Here is a 19,513-nt window from a genome sequence, read left to right as displayed (position 1 = left end):
TACAACATCTTTATCCATTCATCTGTCAGTGAACAGTGGGGTTGCTTCTGAATCTTGGGTATTATAAATAATGCTGCTATAAACATTAGGGTATATGTATCTTTTCGAATTAGTATTTATGTTTTCTTTGGGTAAATACCCAGAAGTGAAATTGTTGGATCATATGTTAGTTCTATTCGTAATTTGTTGAGGAAGCTCCATCTGTTCTCTGTAGTGCTGCACCAATTTACCTCCCACCAACAGTGGGATGTTTGCCAGTGACAGTGTCATTGAGGTAGAAAGAGCTCCTCCAAATTGCTACCACCAGCATCTTAGTCCTCAGGAGGAGTCTCAGTTGCGTCCTGCCTGCAAGTGGGTCTGACGCAGGCTCCTTTCAAACTAGTTCTTCTGCTCTTGGACTTGGAGCAAAGGCATTTTCTACGTGGTTTTTGAGAGCATATTCTGTTTCCTGTAGCCCTGTAGCTTTCCTAAACCTAAGCCCCACTGATTTTCAAAGCCAGATATTCTAAGGACTCATCCTCCTGATGTAGGACCCCCTACCGTGTGAAGACTGATTCAGGGCCTGAACCTCTTTTTCCTTGGGGAGAACTTCTGTGGTTTGAAATCTCTTTCATTTAACTATCACTGATCTGGGCTTGGGGTTCTGACTATACCAGGTCTCCATTCCTCCAACCCATTTTGTTGAGGGTGCTTCTTTATATATTTAGTTGTGGAAATCTTTTCTGCTAGTCTTCAAGTTGTTGTTATAAACAGTTGCTCTGTTCAGTTCAGTTCAGTCGCTCAGTCATGTCCTACTCTTTGTGACCCCATGGACTGCAGCACGCCAGGCCTCCCTGTCCATCGCCAACTCCTGGAGTTTACTCAAACTCATGCCCATTGAGTCAGTGATGCCAGCCAAACATCTCATCCTCTGTTGTCCCTTTCTCCTCCTGCCTTCAATCTTTCCCAGCATCAGGGTCTTTTCCAATGAGTCAGTTCTTGCATCAGGTGGCCAAAGTATTGGAGTTTCAGTTGCTCTGTAAGTAGTTATAATTTTCGTGTGCCCCTGGGAGAAGGTGAGCACAAGGTCTTTCTATGCTGCCATCTTGGGGGAAGACCTCTACTCACTTTAAACTTTTAAAAATGTTTGTAACTTTTACTCTCCTTTACCAAAAACAAAAGCACAACTTCTTTTTCATCGCTCAACATCTGGTGATGGCAGTAATAAAAATGAAATTATATAAGACATGGTGCGTATTATAGGGGGTTTCCCAGTTGGCTCTAGTGGTAAGTAATCTGCCTGCCCAAGAATACTGGAGCATATTGGCCAATACTGGTTGCCATACCCTTCTAGAGCATAATATTTTCTGCTGCCCTAGCTGTCAACCTCCCTGAGTACCTGGTGCTGCCAGAAGCCCTGCAACCCAAGCAGCTGTACTATCTCCTGGCCCCCACAGGGCAAACCCAAGGCCTCCAGGGCAGCCTCAGAAGCTAAACCCCAGTGAACGACCCACATGCAGAGGTGGAAATGAAGCCACAATTGAAACCCAGGACCAATGTGGCTAAGGAAGAAGACCCCAAACCTCCCACCAGCTGTACAAGCTACAGATTAAACCCACACGATCAACTATGCAGACTCTGTGTCTATAGAATATATAAAAGGCCATTGAGAGCTCCCACAAAAGAAAATGCACTGGTTCTGATAGCTGTGGACATTGGATGCAACAACACACAGGAGTAGGACCAGATTAGAATCTGAGCTGCTTCCGCAGCAGGTCCAGAGATCAGCACAGTGTTGGAGGCCATCCTAGGGAGGTAATTTGGGCTGTGACTTCCAGCAAGGGAAAGGACTCTGACAGCAGTGACTCAAGAAAAACATTTATTATTCTTATTTTTTGACTTGTTCTGTAGATTCTTTTGGATTTTTTTTTCTTTTTTTTCTCCCCTTCTGTTGTAGTTGTCAGTTTCACTGGCAATAAGAAATCCGATAAGCTTTTGACTTTTTTTTCTTTTCTCAGTCACAGTTTTTATTGTCATAAACCTCTGCCTCTATATTGGGCTTTTGCAGTTCTCTGGAGTTTTCCTCTTTTTAATTTTTTTTTCTTTTCTCTTTTTTTAATTTTAATTTTTAAACTTATTATTATTTTTTTTTACATTTGTTCCTTTGTTTGCTTTTCCCACTGTTCTTTTCCCCTTGCAGTTAATCTTTAACATATATAAATCTTCTTTATCTACCTCTATCTAACTCTGCATATCTATTCTTTCTTTTTTTTCTTTGTCTGATTTCCCTTCAACATATTTGTTAGTTTTCTTTACATTACTTTATTCCCCAGTTGGCACCTTACTTTAGTTTTGTTTTCCAGTTTGTGCTTTAATTAGTTTTGTTCTGGTAGATATAATTCTTGGTTTCCTTTGTTTGCTGGGTCAATCTACTGTACTTTATTTTTGCTGGATTTTGATTTTGCTTATGGTTGTATATATATATGTGTGTGTGTATTCAGTCACACTTTCTATTGTTGTTACAAACCTCTGCCTCTGCATTGGGCTTTTGCAGTTCTGTGGAGTTTTCCTCCCCTCCCCCCCCCACTTTTTTTTCTTCTTCCATTTCATTTTTTCTCTTTTTTTATAATTTTAATTTTTTAAACCTATTATATTTTTTCTACATTTATTTTTTGTTTGCCTTTACTACTGTTCTTTTCCCCTTGCAGTTAATCTTTAATGTATATAAATCTTCTTCATCTACCTCTATTTTATTTTATATGGCTATTCTTTCTTTCCTTTCAACATATTTGTTGGTTTTGTTTTCATTGCTTTATTCCTTCAATTAGCACCTTGCTTTAGCTTTGTATTCCAGTTTGTGCTTAAGTTAGTTTTGTTCTTAACTTATAAATATAATATTTGATTTCTTTTGTTTGCTGGGTCAATCTACTGTACTTTATTTTTGTTGGACTGTTTTCACTTTGCTTATGGGTGTATATATATATGTGTATATTGCATTATTTTAATTATTATTTGTCTGATTTTGTAACTACCATTTGTCTGGGGGTCATCTCTGTTTTCTTATTTTTGGATATTCATTTTAATCTCACCTAATGCCATAACAAACCACTTGTGGAATCTTCATTCCTGACCAGAGATCAAGCCCTGAGCCTTTGGAGTGGGAACACTGACTCCAAGACCCTAGACTACCAGAGAACTAACCCTAGGGAGTATCAAATAGTGAGAACTCACACAAAGGAAACCACTTTAATGGAAGACCCAGCATCACCCAACCACAAGTAGCACCCTGTGCAGGACACTGCATCCAAACAACAAACAAAGCAAAACTACAAACCCAGTCATCAGCAGACAGAATTACCACCTCACTCAGCCTTGCCCTTCAGAGGAAAAACAAACAAATAAGCAAAAACTCAGCACAAATCTTACCTTATATAAAGTTCACACAAACCACTGGATGAACCTTAGGAGGGCAGAAACCAAAAGGAAGAAAGAATTCAACTGTTTTCAAGGAAAGAATTCAACTTTCCTTGAAGTCTGGGAAAAGGAGACCTCAAACTCAATAACTTTAAAAAAAAGTAATGAAAAGGCAGAGAAATACTGCCCAAATGAAGGCTCAAACTAGAAACACAGAAGTCCAAATAAATGAAGAGGAAATAGGCAAACTACCTGAAAAATAATTCAGAAAAATGATAGTAAAGATGATAAAAAGCCTTGAAAACAAAATGGAGAAAATGCAAAAATCAATTTACAAAGACCTAGAAGAGTTAAAGAATAAACATTCAGAGACAAACAACACAATTATTGAAATTAAAAATACTCTAGAAAGAATCAATAGCAGAATATCTGAAGCAAAAGAACAAATCAGTGAGCTGGAAGATAAAATGGTGGAAATAACTTCTGAAGAGCAGAATAAAGCAAAAAGAAAGAAAAGAGCTGAGGACAGTCTCAGAGACCTCTGGGACCATATCAAATGCACCAACATTCGAAATATAGAGGTTTCAGAAGAAGAAGAGAGAAAGAAAGGGTATGAGATAATTTTTGAAGAGATTATAGTGAAAAATTTCCCCAACATGGAAAAGGAAATAGTCAATCAAATCCAAGAGCCACAAAGAGTCACACACAGGATAAACCCAAGGAGAAATATGCCAAGACACATACTAACCAAACTAACAAAAACTAAACACACAGAAAGAATATTAAAAGCAGCAAGGGAGAAGCAACAAGTAACATACAAGGGAAACCCCATATGTTTAACGGCTAATCTTTCAGCAGAAATTCTGAAGGCCAGAAGGGAATGGCAGGATACATTTAAAGTAAAGAAAGGGAAAAGTCTACAACCAAGATTACTGCACCCAGCAAGGATCTCATTCAGAACTGATGGAGAAATACAAAGCTTTTCAGACAAGCAAAAGTTAAGAAAATTCAGTACCAGCAAACCAGCTTTACAACAAATGTTAAACGGATTTACATAGTCAAGAAATACAAGAGAAGAAAAAAGATCTACAAAACCAACCCCAAACAATTAAGGAAATGGCAATAGGAACATATATCAATAATTACTTTAAATGTAAATGGATTGAATGCTCCAACCAAAAGACACAGACTGGCTGAATGGATACAAAAAACAAGACCCATATATATGCTGTCTACAAGAAACCCACTTCAGACCTCAAGACACATATAGACAGAAAGTGAGAGGATGGAAAAATATATTCCTTGCGCATGGGAAGCAAAAGAAAGCTGGAGTAGCAATCCTCATATCAGACAAAAAATAAACCTTAAAATAAAGAAGATTACAAGAGATAAGGAAGGACACTACATAATGATCAAGGGACCAATCCAAGAGGAAGACATAACAATTGTAAATATCTATGCACCAACATAGAAGTGCCTCGATACATAAGACAAACACTAACAGACATAAATGAGAAATTGACAGTAACAATAATAGTAGGAGACTAACACCCCACTCACACCAATGGACAGATCATCAAAACTGAAAATTAATAAGGAAACACCAGTCTTAAATGATCTATTAGATGAGATGGATCTCATTGATATCTTCAGGACATTCCATCCAAATGCAGAAGAATACAATTTCTTCTCAAGTGCACATAGAACATTCTCCAGGGTAGACCACATCTTGAGTCATGAACCAAACCTCAGTAAATTTAAGGAAATTGAAATCAAGTTAAACATCTTCTCTGACCACAATGCTATGAGACTAGATATCAATTACAAGAAAAAAAAACTGTAAGAAACACAATACATGGAGATGAAACAACACATTTCTAAATAACCATCAGGTTACTGAAAAAATCAAAAGGGAAATTAAAAATATTCTAGAAACAAATGACAATGAAAACATGACAACTCAAAACCTAAGGGATTGCAGCAAAAGCGATTCTAAGGGGGATGTTTGTAGCAATCCTACCTCAAGAAACAAAGAAAACATAGAATAAGCAACCTAACTTTACACTGAAAACAACTGGAAAAAGAAGGGCAAACCCCCCCCAAAATTAGTAGAAGGAAAGAAACCATAAAGATCTGAGCAGAAATAATGAAAAAGAAATGAAAGAACGATAGTAAAGATTAATAAAACTAAAAGCTGGTTCTTTGAGAAGATAAACAAAATTGACAAACATTTAGCCAGACTCATCAAGAAAAAAAGAGTGAGGAATCAAATAAACAAGATTAGAAAGGAAAAGGGAGAGGTTACAACAGACAAGGCAGAAATACAAAGGATTATAAGAGATTATGATGAACAACTATATGGCAACAAAATAGATAACCTGGAAGAGATGGACAGGTTCCTAGGAAAGTTCAATCGTCCAAGACTGAACCAGGAAGAAATAGAAATTATGAACAACCCAATTACAAGCACTGAAATTGAAGCTGTGATCAAGAATCTCCCAAAAAACAAAAGCCCAGGACCAGATGGCTTCACAGGAGAATTCTATCAAACATTTAGAGAAGAGCTAACACCTATCCTTCTAAACTCTTTCAAAAAATTTCAGAGGAAGGAATACTTCCAAACTCATTCTATGAGTTCACCATCACCCTAATACAAAAACCAGACAAAGACAACACAAAAATAGAAAACTACAGGCCAATATCACTAATGAACATAGATGCAAAAATCCTCAACAAAATTTTAGTGAACAGAATTCAGCAACACATCAAAAAGGTCATCCACCATGATCTAGTTGGGTTTATTCTAGGGATACAAAGATTCTTCAATATTTGCAAATCAATGTGTGACACACCATATTAACAAATTGAAATAAAAATAAAAACCATATGATCATCTCAATAGATGCAGAAAAAAACCTTTGACAAAATTCAGCACCCATTTATGATTAAAACTCTTTAAAAAATGGGCATAGAAGGACCCTACCTCAACATAGTACAGGTCATATATGATAAGCCTACAGTAAACATTATTCTCAATGGTGAAAAACTGAAAGCATTTCCTCTAAGATCAAGAACAAGACAAGGGTGTCCACTTTCACCACTATTATTCAACATAGTTCTGGAAATCCTAGCTACAGCAATCAGAGAAGAAAAAGAAATAAAAGGAATCCAGATCAGAAAAGAAGTAAAGCTCTCACTGTATGCAGATGACATGATACTGTATATAGTAAACCCTAAAGACAGTATCAGAAAATTACTAGAGCTAATCAGTGAAATTAGCAAAGTTGCCAGATACAAAATCAATACACAGAAATTATTTGCATTTCTATATACTAACAATGAAATATCAGAAAGAGAAATTAGAGAATCAATACCATTCACCATTGCAACAAAAAGAATTAAATATCTAAGAATAAACTTACCTAACGAGACAAAAGAATGATACACAGAAAATTATAAGACACTAATGAAAGAAATCAAAGACAACATAAACAGATGGAGAGATATTCTATGTTCCTTGGTAGGAAGAATCAATATTGTGAAAATGACTATACTACCTAATGCAATCTACAGATTTAATACAATCCCTATCAAATTACCAAAGGTATTTTTCACAGAACTAGAACAAAAAAATTTCACAATTTATATGGAAACACAAAAGACCCTGAATAGTCAAAGCAGTCTTGAGAAAGTATAATGGAGCTGGAGAAATCAACCTTTCTGATTTCAGATTATACTACAAAGCTACAGTCATCAAGACAGTGTGGTACTGGCACAAAAACAAAATATAGACCAATAGAACAAGACAGAAAGCCCAGAGATAAACCCATGCACTTATGTGTACCTTCTTTTTAACAAATGAGGCAAGAATATACAATGGGGCAAAGACAGCCTCTTCAATAAATGGTGCTAGGAAAACTGTACAACTACATGTAAAAGAATGAAATTAGAATGCTTCCTAACACCATACACAAAGATAAACTTAAAATGGATTAAAGACCTAAATGTAAGACCAGAATCTATAAAACTGTTAGAGGAAAACATAGGCAGAACACTCGATGACATAAATCAAAGCAAGATCCTCTATGATCCACCTCCTAGAGTAATGAAAATAAAAACGAAAGTAAACAAGTGGACCTGATTAAACTTAAAAGCTTTTGCACAGCAAAGGAAACTACAAGCAAGATGAAAAGACAGTCCTCAGAATGGGAGAAAATAAAAGCAAATGAAACAACTGACAAAGGATTAATTTTTAAAACATACAAGCAGCTCATACAACTCAATACCAGAAGAACAAACAACCCAATCAAAAGGTGGGAAAAAGACCTAAACAGACATTTCTCCAAAGAAGACATATAGATGGCTAACAAACACATGAAAATATGCTCTACATCACTCATAATTAGAGAAATGCAAATCAAAACTACAATGAGATATCACCTCACACCAGTCAGAACGGCCCTTATCAAAAAGTCTACAAACAGTAAATGTTGGAGAGTGTGTGGAGTAAAGGGAATGCTCTTGCACTGTTGGTGGGAATGTAAATTGATATAGCCACTATGGAAGATGGCTATATCAATTGGAGATTCCTTAAAAAACTAGGAATAAAACCACCATATGGCCCAGCAACCCCACTCCTAGGCATACCCTTAGGAAACCAAAATTGAAGAAGACACATGTATCCCAATGTTGGAGCACACTGTTTACAATAGCTAGAACATGGAAGCAACCTAGATGACCAACAACAGATGAATGGATAAAGAAGTTGTAGTACATATACACAATGGAATATTACTCAGCCATAAAAAGGAACACATCTGAGTCAGTTTAATGTGGTGGATGAACCTAGAACCTATTTACAGAGTGAAGTGAGTCAGAAAGAGAAAGATAAATATAATATTCTAATGCATATATACAGAATCTAAAAAAGTGGTATGAGAATTTATTTACAGTGGAGAAACAGACACAGATAATAGACTTATGAACAAGGGGAGAGGGGAGGAGTGGGTGAGACGTATGGAAAGAGTGACTTGGAAACTTACATTACCATATGTAAAATAGATAGGCAATGGGAATTTGCTGTATGGCTCAGGAAACTCAAACAGGGGCTCTGTATCAACCTGATCAGTGGGATGGGGAGAAAAATGGGAGGGAGTTTCAAAAGGGGGTGCCAGGCAGGAGATGGTAAGAGACATGGTTCGATCCCTAGGTTGGGAAGATGCCCTGGAAGAGGGGATGACAACCTACTCCAAATTCCTGCCTGGAGAATCCCCATGGACAGAGGAGCCTGCAGGCTACAGTCCAGAGGGTCTCAAAGAGTCAGACACGACTGAAGTGACTTAGCACACACATAGATTATTGAGAAGTGCTGCTCAAAATATGGACTACATGCAGTCAACCAAACATTACCTGGAGCTTGTTAGATGTGTATGTCTCCACCACAGACCTACTGAATTAGAATGTATGAACTGCTGATGTTCATCTACTATGAACAACATTGATTTTCTGTTTTTGATGGTTTTAATTTTAACCCTGCCATTGGATATTTATGGAAAATGAAACCTAGAGAGTAATTAAAATAGTAATCCACCAATGGGCTAAGTCTATGGACCATGGTTCCCTGAAATCTGTTTTCAATCAAGCCCTCCAGGGGATTCTGATGCATGATCAAGGTTGAGGAGCACTGTTGAAGATCTCTGCTATTCAACATGAGGTCCTCAGGTTAGAAGCATCAGCATCACCTGCGTGCAGAATCTTTGTCTAGATTCAGCTCACTGTAATTATATTTTATTAGATCCCTATGTTATTAGTTCACATACTAAATGAAGATGTAAATAAGATCTCACTGGACAACTGGCTTCAATATATTTCTACCCTCTGTCCTAAAACTGCTGATATTTCACTATTATGAACAAAAATGAATCTCTGTTTTTGATGGTTTTAATTCTAACCTTGCCATTTCATATTGATGGAAAATGAAACCTTGAAAGTAACTTAAATAGTAATCCACCAATGGACTAAGTCTATTGACCATGGTTCCTTTATTATTCCTAAATGGTGAGGTGGAGTTTGTACCAGCACTTTTAGATTGGTGTACAATTTTTTCTCCACTGCCCTTGCCAAGGGGTAGATTATTTTCTTCATTCAACCATTTGTGTTAACTCATTGAAAGCTTTTGTCAACATGCAGTTAGGTGATCTGTTACGCTCTCAACTAGTCAGTATTGAGACTAGAATGAATTTTTAAGATATTAAGCTGTGGTGAAATAAGCATTGGTTATGAGTCACAGCATGCTATTCAGTCCTGGTATAAATATGCATGAATTATGATTTTTGATAGTTCATTGACTAGTCTGAAGCTCAGTTTATCGACAAGAGAAATATGGGGAAAATTGAATTAATGATTTTATGTTGTCTTGAATTCCAACTCAGTGATTCAGTAATCACTTGAGTTACTCTAGATAATCAAAACAGGGTCATCAAACAGGTTTTGCGAAAGGAATCAGGCAAAGAAAAGTTCAGCACAAAGTGGAAGTTTTTGGAGATACACCATGCAAGCAGGCACACAGACATCAATTCTTCTTCCCTGGCATGTGAATGAGTGTTAGCAGACCATCAAGGCGTGATCTTTTCATGGGACCCTTTTCTGTAAGCTTAATGTTTGAATGTACATGTTATCACTTCCATGTTTGAATTTTAGGAATATTTGTGCTCTCTACTCATCATAATTTCTAGATCTATTAGAGGAATTCTTGTTCTTTTTTGTCCCTTTCTGAGTCTGTGTTGGGCATAGGCAGTGATGGGGACTCTGACGGCAGCTATCCCCAGACACAACAGACTTCCCTGGCATGCTTCATTTGATAAAAATAGTTTGGGGCACTAGCATAAAACCTTTCATCCTTGAGTCTTAAATTATTTCACAAACATTAATTCTTGCAGAATTCCTGCAAGGTGGATATTATAGAGTCACAGATTCATGGAGACTTGAAGATAAAAAGAACTTCAGAGATCATCCACTTCAAGTTACTTCATTTATCACATGAAAAAGATTGAAATCCTCAAAGGGAAGTGACTTGCTCAAGTAGTTCTCTTTTTAAGAAAGTAAATGCAAGACAGGTGAATAACTCCAAGCCATAGAATGAATTTTTAATTATCAAACAATTTAGCTTTAAATTTCATTCATTTACTAGTCTTGGGAGAAAGTTTATTCTATCTCTTAAAAGGCAAGCTTGGGGGTAAAGAAATGGGCAGACATGGGTTAATTGAATTGTGTGTCAGTAATGAGTGATAAAGTAGCATACCAGTGAGCAGATGAAACAATGTTATTTCTACTCATTTAATTTTAAGATGTGGGATGAAAGAAATTGCTAGAAATGAATCCTTCTTTATTATACCTGACAACCTCTCCTCCCATCTTTAATCCTAGATAGATCTAATCACTTCTTACCATTCTGTCACTCCCTTTTCCATCTCCATGTATTAATCATCCATTACTTTAAAGGAAGAAGGAGTTTGGAAGGAGAAGAAAGAAATTGGCCCTGAAGAGACCTACTGGTCTGTAAGGTTGTTGATGAGATCATCATAGAAACTTTGTGCTTCTGTTCAGACAAGGTAGATGGGCACAAAGCCACTGAAATAGTAATATCTATCCTTAGGCGCTGGAGAAGGCAATGGCACCCCACTCCAGTACTCTTGCCTGGAAAAATCCCATGGATGGAGGAGCCTGGTAGGCTGCAGTCCATGGGGTCGCTAGGAGTCGGACATGACTAGGCGACTTCACTTTCACTTTTCACTTTCCTGCATTGGCGAAGGAAAGGCAACCCACTCCAGTGTTCTTGCCTGGAGAATGCCAGGGACCGGGGAGCCTGGTGGGCTGCCGTCTATGGGGTCGCACAGAGTCGGACACGACTGAAGCGACTTAGCAGCAGCAGTGGCAGCATCCTTAGGTGCAGCCATTTTCAGGGATTCAAACCTGCCATTTGAGACTTCACATGCAGCAGAAAGATATCTTATACATACTTAAGCCTACCACAAAGTTATTGGTACTAAATGCATAAGACTGGTGCAAATAAAGTGGTATGGGAGCATATGGAAAACATATAATTTCAAAATGGGTGGATTTGTGAAGACTGGGGGGAAGAATTCAAAGTGAGTCTAGAAAACCTAATTGGCATAAAATGAGGTCGACAGGGAGAGGGCACTCAGATAAAAATGAATATATTTTACCAGAGCATCATGTTCTTTGCTTCCCTAAAAGACATCAATGGGAAGAAAGTCCTAGGGGGATAAATGACACATATTATATTGGAGCCAAAGGACTAATTTGTGAAAAAATAACACAAGAAAATGAACATATGAATCATGACTAGTGACAATGAGAAGATTCCACTTGAGGGAAGATACTTGGAGCATTTTGGAACTTACTGTTGGGTTGATGAATAAAAGGAAAAAAAAGTGGAAATAGGGTTATATTACAGAGAAAATGAAGAAATATGAGATTGATTATAAGACAAGGAAGACCACAAAGTCCTCACTTAATGCTGTGTAATAAAATCAGCTAAGAACAACATTGACAGAACATTGGAAGACATATGGATTTGACCAAAGAAATAACTTTACCTTTCTAAATTCTTAGAGCTAGCTTTTCAAAGTCTTCTTTTTCAAGAGACACAACTAAATCTAGAAATATTTATCTCAAAAGACAAACAATGGGTGATCTGTGATTGATGGCCTAAGAAAATGAGAAAGATTTAGGGTAATATGGTAAATGTTAGCAGATGATGATATTTTAAATGGTAATATTTTAGGATACATGTGGTATCTCTTCCTTGAAATCATAGCAGATTAGAGCAACTAGTAGCTTTAGGAGGTATTATTAATATTTATATCAGTATAGATGAGTCAAAAAATATTTGTATTGAGTGAAAGAAACCAAATCCCACTCCCCTATACCCCCCACAAAAAAGAACCTATAGTGTATGATTCCATTTATATAAAATACTAGAAAAAACAAACTATAGGAACAGAAAACAAACCAATGGTTACTTGGGGATTGGGCAAGGAAGGGTAGATTATAAAGGGGCATAAAGAAACCTTTGGGTATTACAGATATATTTACTATCTTGATTCATAGTTTTGTACTAATAGAAATATGCATGTATCAAAAAATCAAATTGTACAGTTTACTTATGTGTATTTTTTATAAACTGTGGAAAATTCTGAAAGAAATGGGAATACCAGACCACCTAACCTGCCTCTTGAGAAATCTGTGTGCAGGTCAGGAAACAACAGTTAGAACTGGACATGGAACAACAGACTGGTTCCAAATAGGAAAAGGAGTACGTCAAGGCTGTATATTGTCGCCCTGCTTATTTAACTTATATGCAGAATACATCATGAGAAACGCTGGGCTGGAAGAAACACAAGCTGGAATCAAGATTGCCAGGAGAAATATCAATAACCTCAGATATGCAGATGACACCACCCTTATGGCAGAAAGTGAAGAGGAGCTAAAAAGCCTCTTGATGAAAGTGAAACAGGAGAGCGAAAAAGTTGGCCTAAAGCTCAACATTCAGAAAATGAAGATTATGGCATCTGGTCCCATCACTTCATGGGAAATAGATGGGGAAACAGTGGAAACAGTGTCAGACTTTATTTTTGGGGGGCTCCAAAATCACTGCAGATGGTGATTGCAGCCATGAAATTAAAAGACGCTTACTCCTTGGAAGGAAAGTTATGACCAACCTAGATAGTATATTCAAAAGCAGAGACATTACTTTGCTGACTAAGGTCCGTCTAGTCAAGGCTATAGTTTTTCCTGTGGTCATGTATGGATGTGAGAGTGGGACTGTGAAGAAGGCTGAGTGCTGAAGAATTGATGCTTTTGAACTATGGTGTTGGAGAAGACTCTTGAGAATCCCTTGGACTGCAAGGAAATCCAACCAGTCCATTCTGAAGGAGATCAGCCCTGGAATTTCTTTGGAAGGAATGATGGTAAAGCTGAAACTCCAGTACTTTGGCCACCTCATGCGAAGAGTTGACTCATTGGAAAAGACTTTGATGCTGGGAGGGATTGGGGGCAGGAGAAGAAGGGGACGACAGAGGATGAGATAGCTGGATGGCATCACTGACTCGATGAACGCGAGTCTGAGTGAACTCCAGGATTTGGTGATGGACAGGGAGGCCTGGCGTGCTGCGATTCATGGGGTCGCAAAGAGTCAGACACGACTGAGCGACTGGACTGAACTGAACTGAACTGGTTTTTTATATGTCAATTATATTAATTTAAACATGAGGGAATCACTAGAGTTTCAGAATAATGAAGATATATAATAATGTAAAACTAGCATAAATATATATTGCATTACACAATTAAAATTTGTGAATACACTGAAATAATCAGTTCAAAAATAATTCATGATCAAATATTTGACTTTTACAATGGATAATTTAAGAGTTATATAAAAAAATTAATATAAGATTGCAACCACAAATGCCCATAATTTTATTTCCTGTTAAGACAATTCTTACAATGCAAATCTAGATTAATTTATAGCAACTAGTTAAGTTGTAATTATACTTCTTTGTTATTTAATTTAAAGGTTTAATATTAGTGTGCTACCATAGATCAAAGACTGTTTTCTTAGAAAAATATTGACTAAATTTAGTTTCCTCTTGTGAAATAAAAACTTGCAAAATTTAAATATGCCTGTGAAATGCAAGCACAGTTTAAAAGGTAATAGTTACTAATGGCTTTTAATCAAGACTGGCTTATTAATGTAGAGCAAAATAATTAATAGATTCTTTTCAAATGTATGCAGTAGAGAACTTGGTATCCAGTGCATGTTGCATGCCAAGTTGCTTCAGTCGTGTTTGACTCTTAGCAACCCTATGGACTATAGCCTGCCAGGCTCCTCTGTCCATGGGATTCTCCAGGCAAGAATACTGGAATGGGTTGCCATGCCCTCCAGTTTGATCTTCCCGACACAGGGATCGAATCCACATCTCTTATTAGTCTCCTGCATTGATAGGCAGGTACTTTATCACAAATACCACCTGGGAAGCCCTTGGTATCAAGAGTATAGTGTTATTTCAATACAGCTTTTCATGTTGGGAAGATCTGAATTTAGCATATACCACAGGAGTTTCTTGCTGAGTAACTTTAAGCAAGTTATTTGGCCTCTCTAATACTTAATATTTTCACTGTCAAATGGGTGTAATACCAATACTCAAATCATAGGGTTTTTGCAGTAGTTAAATGAAAGTGATTCCAAAATATATAGTTTGATACACAACAAAATTCAAACCAAATCAGATAATTGCTTTTGTTTCTGTCGTTGCCTGGACTTGCTTGGACTGAAAGACTAACATGAAACCAATTATCCTTTTCGCACTAAGTGCATGTGCCACCCTCTAACGAAAGGAGAAAGGACCACATTGAAAACTAAGAAATGTGGTTCCTACCTCAGGTCTGATATTAATGTATAATATGATGTCTCTGACTCAGCAGTTTTTTAAATGTTAGAAAATGTTATTCATTAGTGTTTCTATCTTATTAAATTTCATTGAAGTGCAGTTAATTAACAATGTGTTAATTTTTGTTATATGGCAAAATGATTCAGTTATATATATATATATATATACACACACACACAAATATTTGTATATATATTCTTTTCATATTCTTTTCCATTATGGTTTATCCCAGGATATTGAATACTGTTCCCTGTACTATACAATAAGACCTTGTTGTTCATCCTGCTCTTAGCTTTTTTAACCTATAATATTAGAGAGCTAGATTATCCACTGGATTTCAAAAATGCATATGGGGCATCCTAGAAATTTGGAGAATTCCTTAGTTGAAGCAAACTGAATGGGGAAAAAAAGGGGGGAGATAAAAGAGATGGGGCTCAACTATATCTTTGCTTTAAACAGGACATTCTAGAGAATTAATGTTTAGTTTTGAATCACTTACAAGGATTTTGCTTAAACAGAAATCCCATAGCCTAATAAGTTTGAAAAGCACTAAATTTCATAATTTCTAAGGTATCATTTCCCTGATAGCTCAGTTGGTAAAGAATCTGCCTGCAATGCAGGATACCCCAGTTCGATTCCTGGGCCAGGAAGATCCTCTGGAGAAGGGATAGGCTACCCACTTCAATATCTTGCCTGGAGAATCCCATGGACAGAGGAACCTGGTGGACTACAGTTCATGGGTTCACAATGAGTTGGACACAGCTGAAGCGAATTAGCATGCATGCATCCACTCCAGTATTCTTGGGCTTCCTTTGTGGTTCAGCTGGTAAGGAATCCACCTGCAATGCGGGAGACCCAGGTTTGATCCCTGGGTTGGGAAGATCCCCTGGAAAAGGGAAAGGCTACCCACTCCAGTATTCTGGCCTGGAGAATTCCATGGACTGTATAGTTCATGGGGTTGTAAAAAGTTGGACACGACTGAGCGACTTTCACTTTCAAGGTATTGTTAGCCCTATAGTTTTGCTACTGTGTCTCACAGTTATGAGATTTGACTACAAAGCCTTTCTTTAATACAATTATGATAAAGGTTGAAATAGCTGTATTTTCTTGTTAGGGAAGAGAAATTCATATAATATGTGACAAATATAATGATTAACAGTTTTATGTCTTTATAAAAACCTTTTAAAAGAGGCATCATTATCCCATTCAAAAGACAAAGACAATGAGACTCAGGAAGTTTAAATCATACCATGAATAAATGATAGATTTGGAATGTAACTCACATCTAGCCAACTCCAAATATAATTTTCATGCTTTTATAATTAACAAACCACTAATAAAAAGGACAATAACAGAGGAAGAAATATCCCAGGGTGGCAACCAACCTGCTTCTATAAGGTCCATACTGGGTCTCTGGATTGTTGAATTCAAGCTTTCACTGAACACTCTGTGTCAAGCAACTTAGAGTGTATAAGATTGTATAGGGCAGAGTGTATAAGAGTGTATAGGGCAGAGCCCATATATTCTAAAGGTTTATAATATAGCCAAGAATAATAAAAACAGCCTTTAGTAGGAAGCTGTTGTACATGTATGCAGTATAGGCTAGGTTTGCTGGGGGAAAGAAAAATCAAACAGATCATTAATATAGAAATTCAGGCCATTTGCAAATAGTAACAGTTCAGCTTTCTAAATATATATGAAAAGCAGTGAGTCTGGCCAAGTGCTTCAGCAGGGAGAAGGCGCAGGTGACTTTTAACATCAACTTCAGAAGGATAAGGCAGTTGCAAGCAGAGAAGTTATGTTAGTCATTTAAGTCCTTCGTTGGTAACTGAGCTCCTGGACAAAATCTGTCACACTAGAGCAGCCAGATCTTACAGCCTCGTAAGCATGGACTGTATCCTTTTAAAGCTGCCAGCCACAATCACCCAAACTGACATTCTCAGGAATTAGGAAAAGTCCAGAAGCAAGCAACACTGAGGACATTTTCCAGTATCATTAAGGCCATTGCAATTCCTGCCAGTGTAGGGGGTGCAGGAGATCACGGTTCAATCCCTGGGCTGGGAAGATCCCCTGGAGTAGGAAATGGCAACTGGCTTCAGTATTCTTGCCTGGGAAATCACACAGATAGAGGAGCCTGGCGGGCTACCATCCAGGGGGTAGCCAAGAGAGACTGACTGACTCGAATTCCTGAGCGATGGAGCACTTGCAATTACTCTGCAGCAATTCTGCAAGAAGAACGGAAATTCTGAATGCAAGGTACAAAATAGCAAACATAGAAGTTACTTTAGCTTCAGGGGAAAAAAGTGAAATGACTGTTAACCTAAAAGGATAGGGAGAATTCTATGATTATGAAACTGATGTTTCCCTTGACCAAATTACAGCTAGGTTTGATACTATCTACTCCACAAGAAGAGTGATCTTTTCAACACAAATTTTTTGGGGTTTGGGAAAACTCTAGAACTGTCTTCATTCAATCTGAGTGCCTATGGGAAAAAGAAGATTGAAATAATGGAATAAGAATTGCCCTCAACTCTAAGGTATATCTGAAGATTGGAAGTAAAATTAAGTACTATACTGCAAAACTAAAATCCTTTAAGATGCTCAATAAAGAGCATATTGTATCTTATGTTCTTTTCAAAGGCTTAAGTACCTAGATACAGATTCCTTAAAATGAAAACAAGCTCTGTACCTCTACAGCAATTTGCTTCGTATTAAATATGTTTCAGCTATTTTTGTCTGGAATTGGTATGACAAAGAAGCTTGTTTATCTTCTTTTTATTTGAGAAGCTGCTTCCTTCCTGGCAGTAATGAGGTTGGCATGGCTGATGCAGACCTGATCCAGCTTTCTAATGCAGGCTTGGAGAGGGCTTTCCAAGTGGCAGCCTCTCTGCACAGTTCCGATCCTTAAAGGAGAACCTGATTCCAGTAATTAATGTGATGAACACATGGTAAGGGCCTTCAATAGAAGCGGGCCTCTGGACACCTCTGGACTTTCTACTCTCTCAGAATTGAGCATCATGACTATTTGCACTCTCTGCTTCATCGAGGTGACCCAACTCTGGTTGCTTCTTTTCTGCTCCATGCCCTCCAACTCCATAGGATAACAGCAAGCCATTTACTGTCAGCCATGTATTCTACATTATAATTCCAGCAGTGCACTGAGGTATTTACAACAAAGGAAACGTAATTATGACATGAGGTTTAGGGCATAGAGTTTCTGAACCACTTCTGTCACTGTCTCCTTGCGCGTCTCATGTAAATCTCTTGGCTTGTCTGAGCTTCACTATCCTTTACAGAAAAATTCAGATCAGCAATCTTCAAGATTCTTTGTACTTCCAAAGACCTAGGATAGCACAGTTTTATAGATATTGACTTTAAAAGATGCTTTAACAATCATAGAAGAAAATGAATACAAAAGAGTTCACTCTTCAGAAAGATACATTTTATATGTAGTGAATACCAATATATAGACAAGAATAATACCTATATAACACAAGCTAATTTCTCTAATTGGGGTTCTACTGTTCACTGATGTTATGTTTAATGACATTTTCAGTCTGTGATTTGTGTTAAATCCAGTGGTTGTTAAGTGTTAAAAAAAAAAAAAAACCAGGTGTTTTCAGCTCTGACTCCAATGACTTATAGTTAGGGGTTAATTTGGGAAATTGTTTGAAATTGCAGAAAAGGCCCAGATCCTATTTTCCTGAGGTAAAGTTGGCTGATAGTTGGTTTAGTTCAGTTCAATCATGTTTAACTCTTTGTGACCCCATGGACTGCATCACACCAGGCTTCCCTATTCATTACCAACTCCCAGAGATGGCTCAAACTCATGTCCATTGAGTTGATGCCATCCCACCATCTTATCCTCTGTCATCCCCTTCTCCTCCTGCCTTCAATCTTTCCCAGAATCAGGGTCTTTTTCAATAAGTCAGTTTTTTGCATCAGGTGGCCAAAGTATTGGAGCTTCAACTTTAGCATCAGTCAATAGTTGGTATGTCACACTATGATTTTTTTCCTTCATCTTGATACATTGTACTGATAGATGAAACAAAGTCATAGGTAAGTAGAATGGCATAGCATCATAAACTTCCAGTTTATAAATTGTCTCGAGGATCATCTCATTGAATCTTTACTCTGTACTTGAAGCTCTACCAACATGCCCCATGCATCCATCGCATATTCAGAATGGTTTCCAAGGTGCTCTAGGATTCTGACAGAGTGGAAGCTTCAGTGATGTCATCTCCTCTGGAATTGCACCTGGAATGTTTTCCACACTCTCCTCTTGTAAGTCTTGTCCTATATTTGCATGCTGTACCCCAAGTCTTATTATGGCTGATGCATGTTGGCTCACCATTTAAATTCAGTACATCACTGCATCTTCTCGGTGTGTTTCTAACCCAATTCTAGTAGAAGGGAATATCTGTCTCCTTTAGAACTTTTCTTCTACTAAACATTATTGTGATCATTTTATTTTATTGGTCAATATCACTGGATTATCCAGGGTTTTCAAGAGCATCTTTTTAGTTCTTTTGCTCCATGGATTTATTTCTCTAGACACAGAGCACCCTTTTTACATCCCAGTGGTATCTGATGCATCTCATCAAATTGCTACTGCTTGTACTCTTCACATGAAGGCACTATTATGG

The sequence above is a fragment of the Oryx dammah genome, unplaced genomic scaffold (assembly GCF_014754425.2).
Source record: "Oryx dammah isolate SB20612 unplaced genomic scaffold, SCBI_Odam_1.1 HiC_scaffold_11, whole genome shotgun sequence".
Classification (NCBI taxonomy): domain Eukaryota; kingdom Metazoa; phylum Chordata; class Mammalia; order Artiodactyla; family Bovidae; genus Oryx; species Oryx dammah.
Note: the sequence above shows the minus strand (reverse complement) of the source record.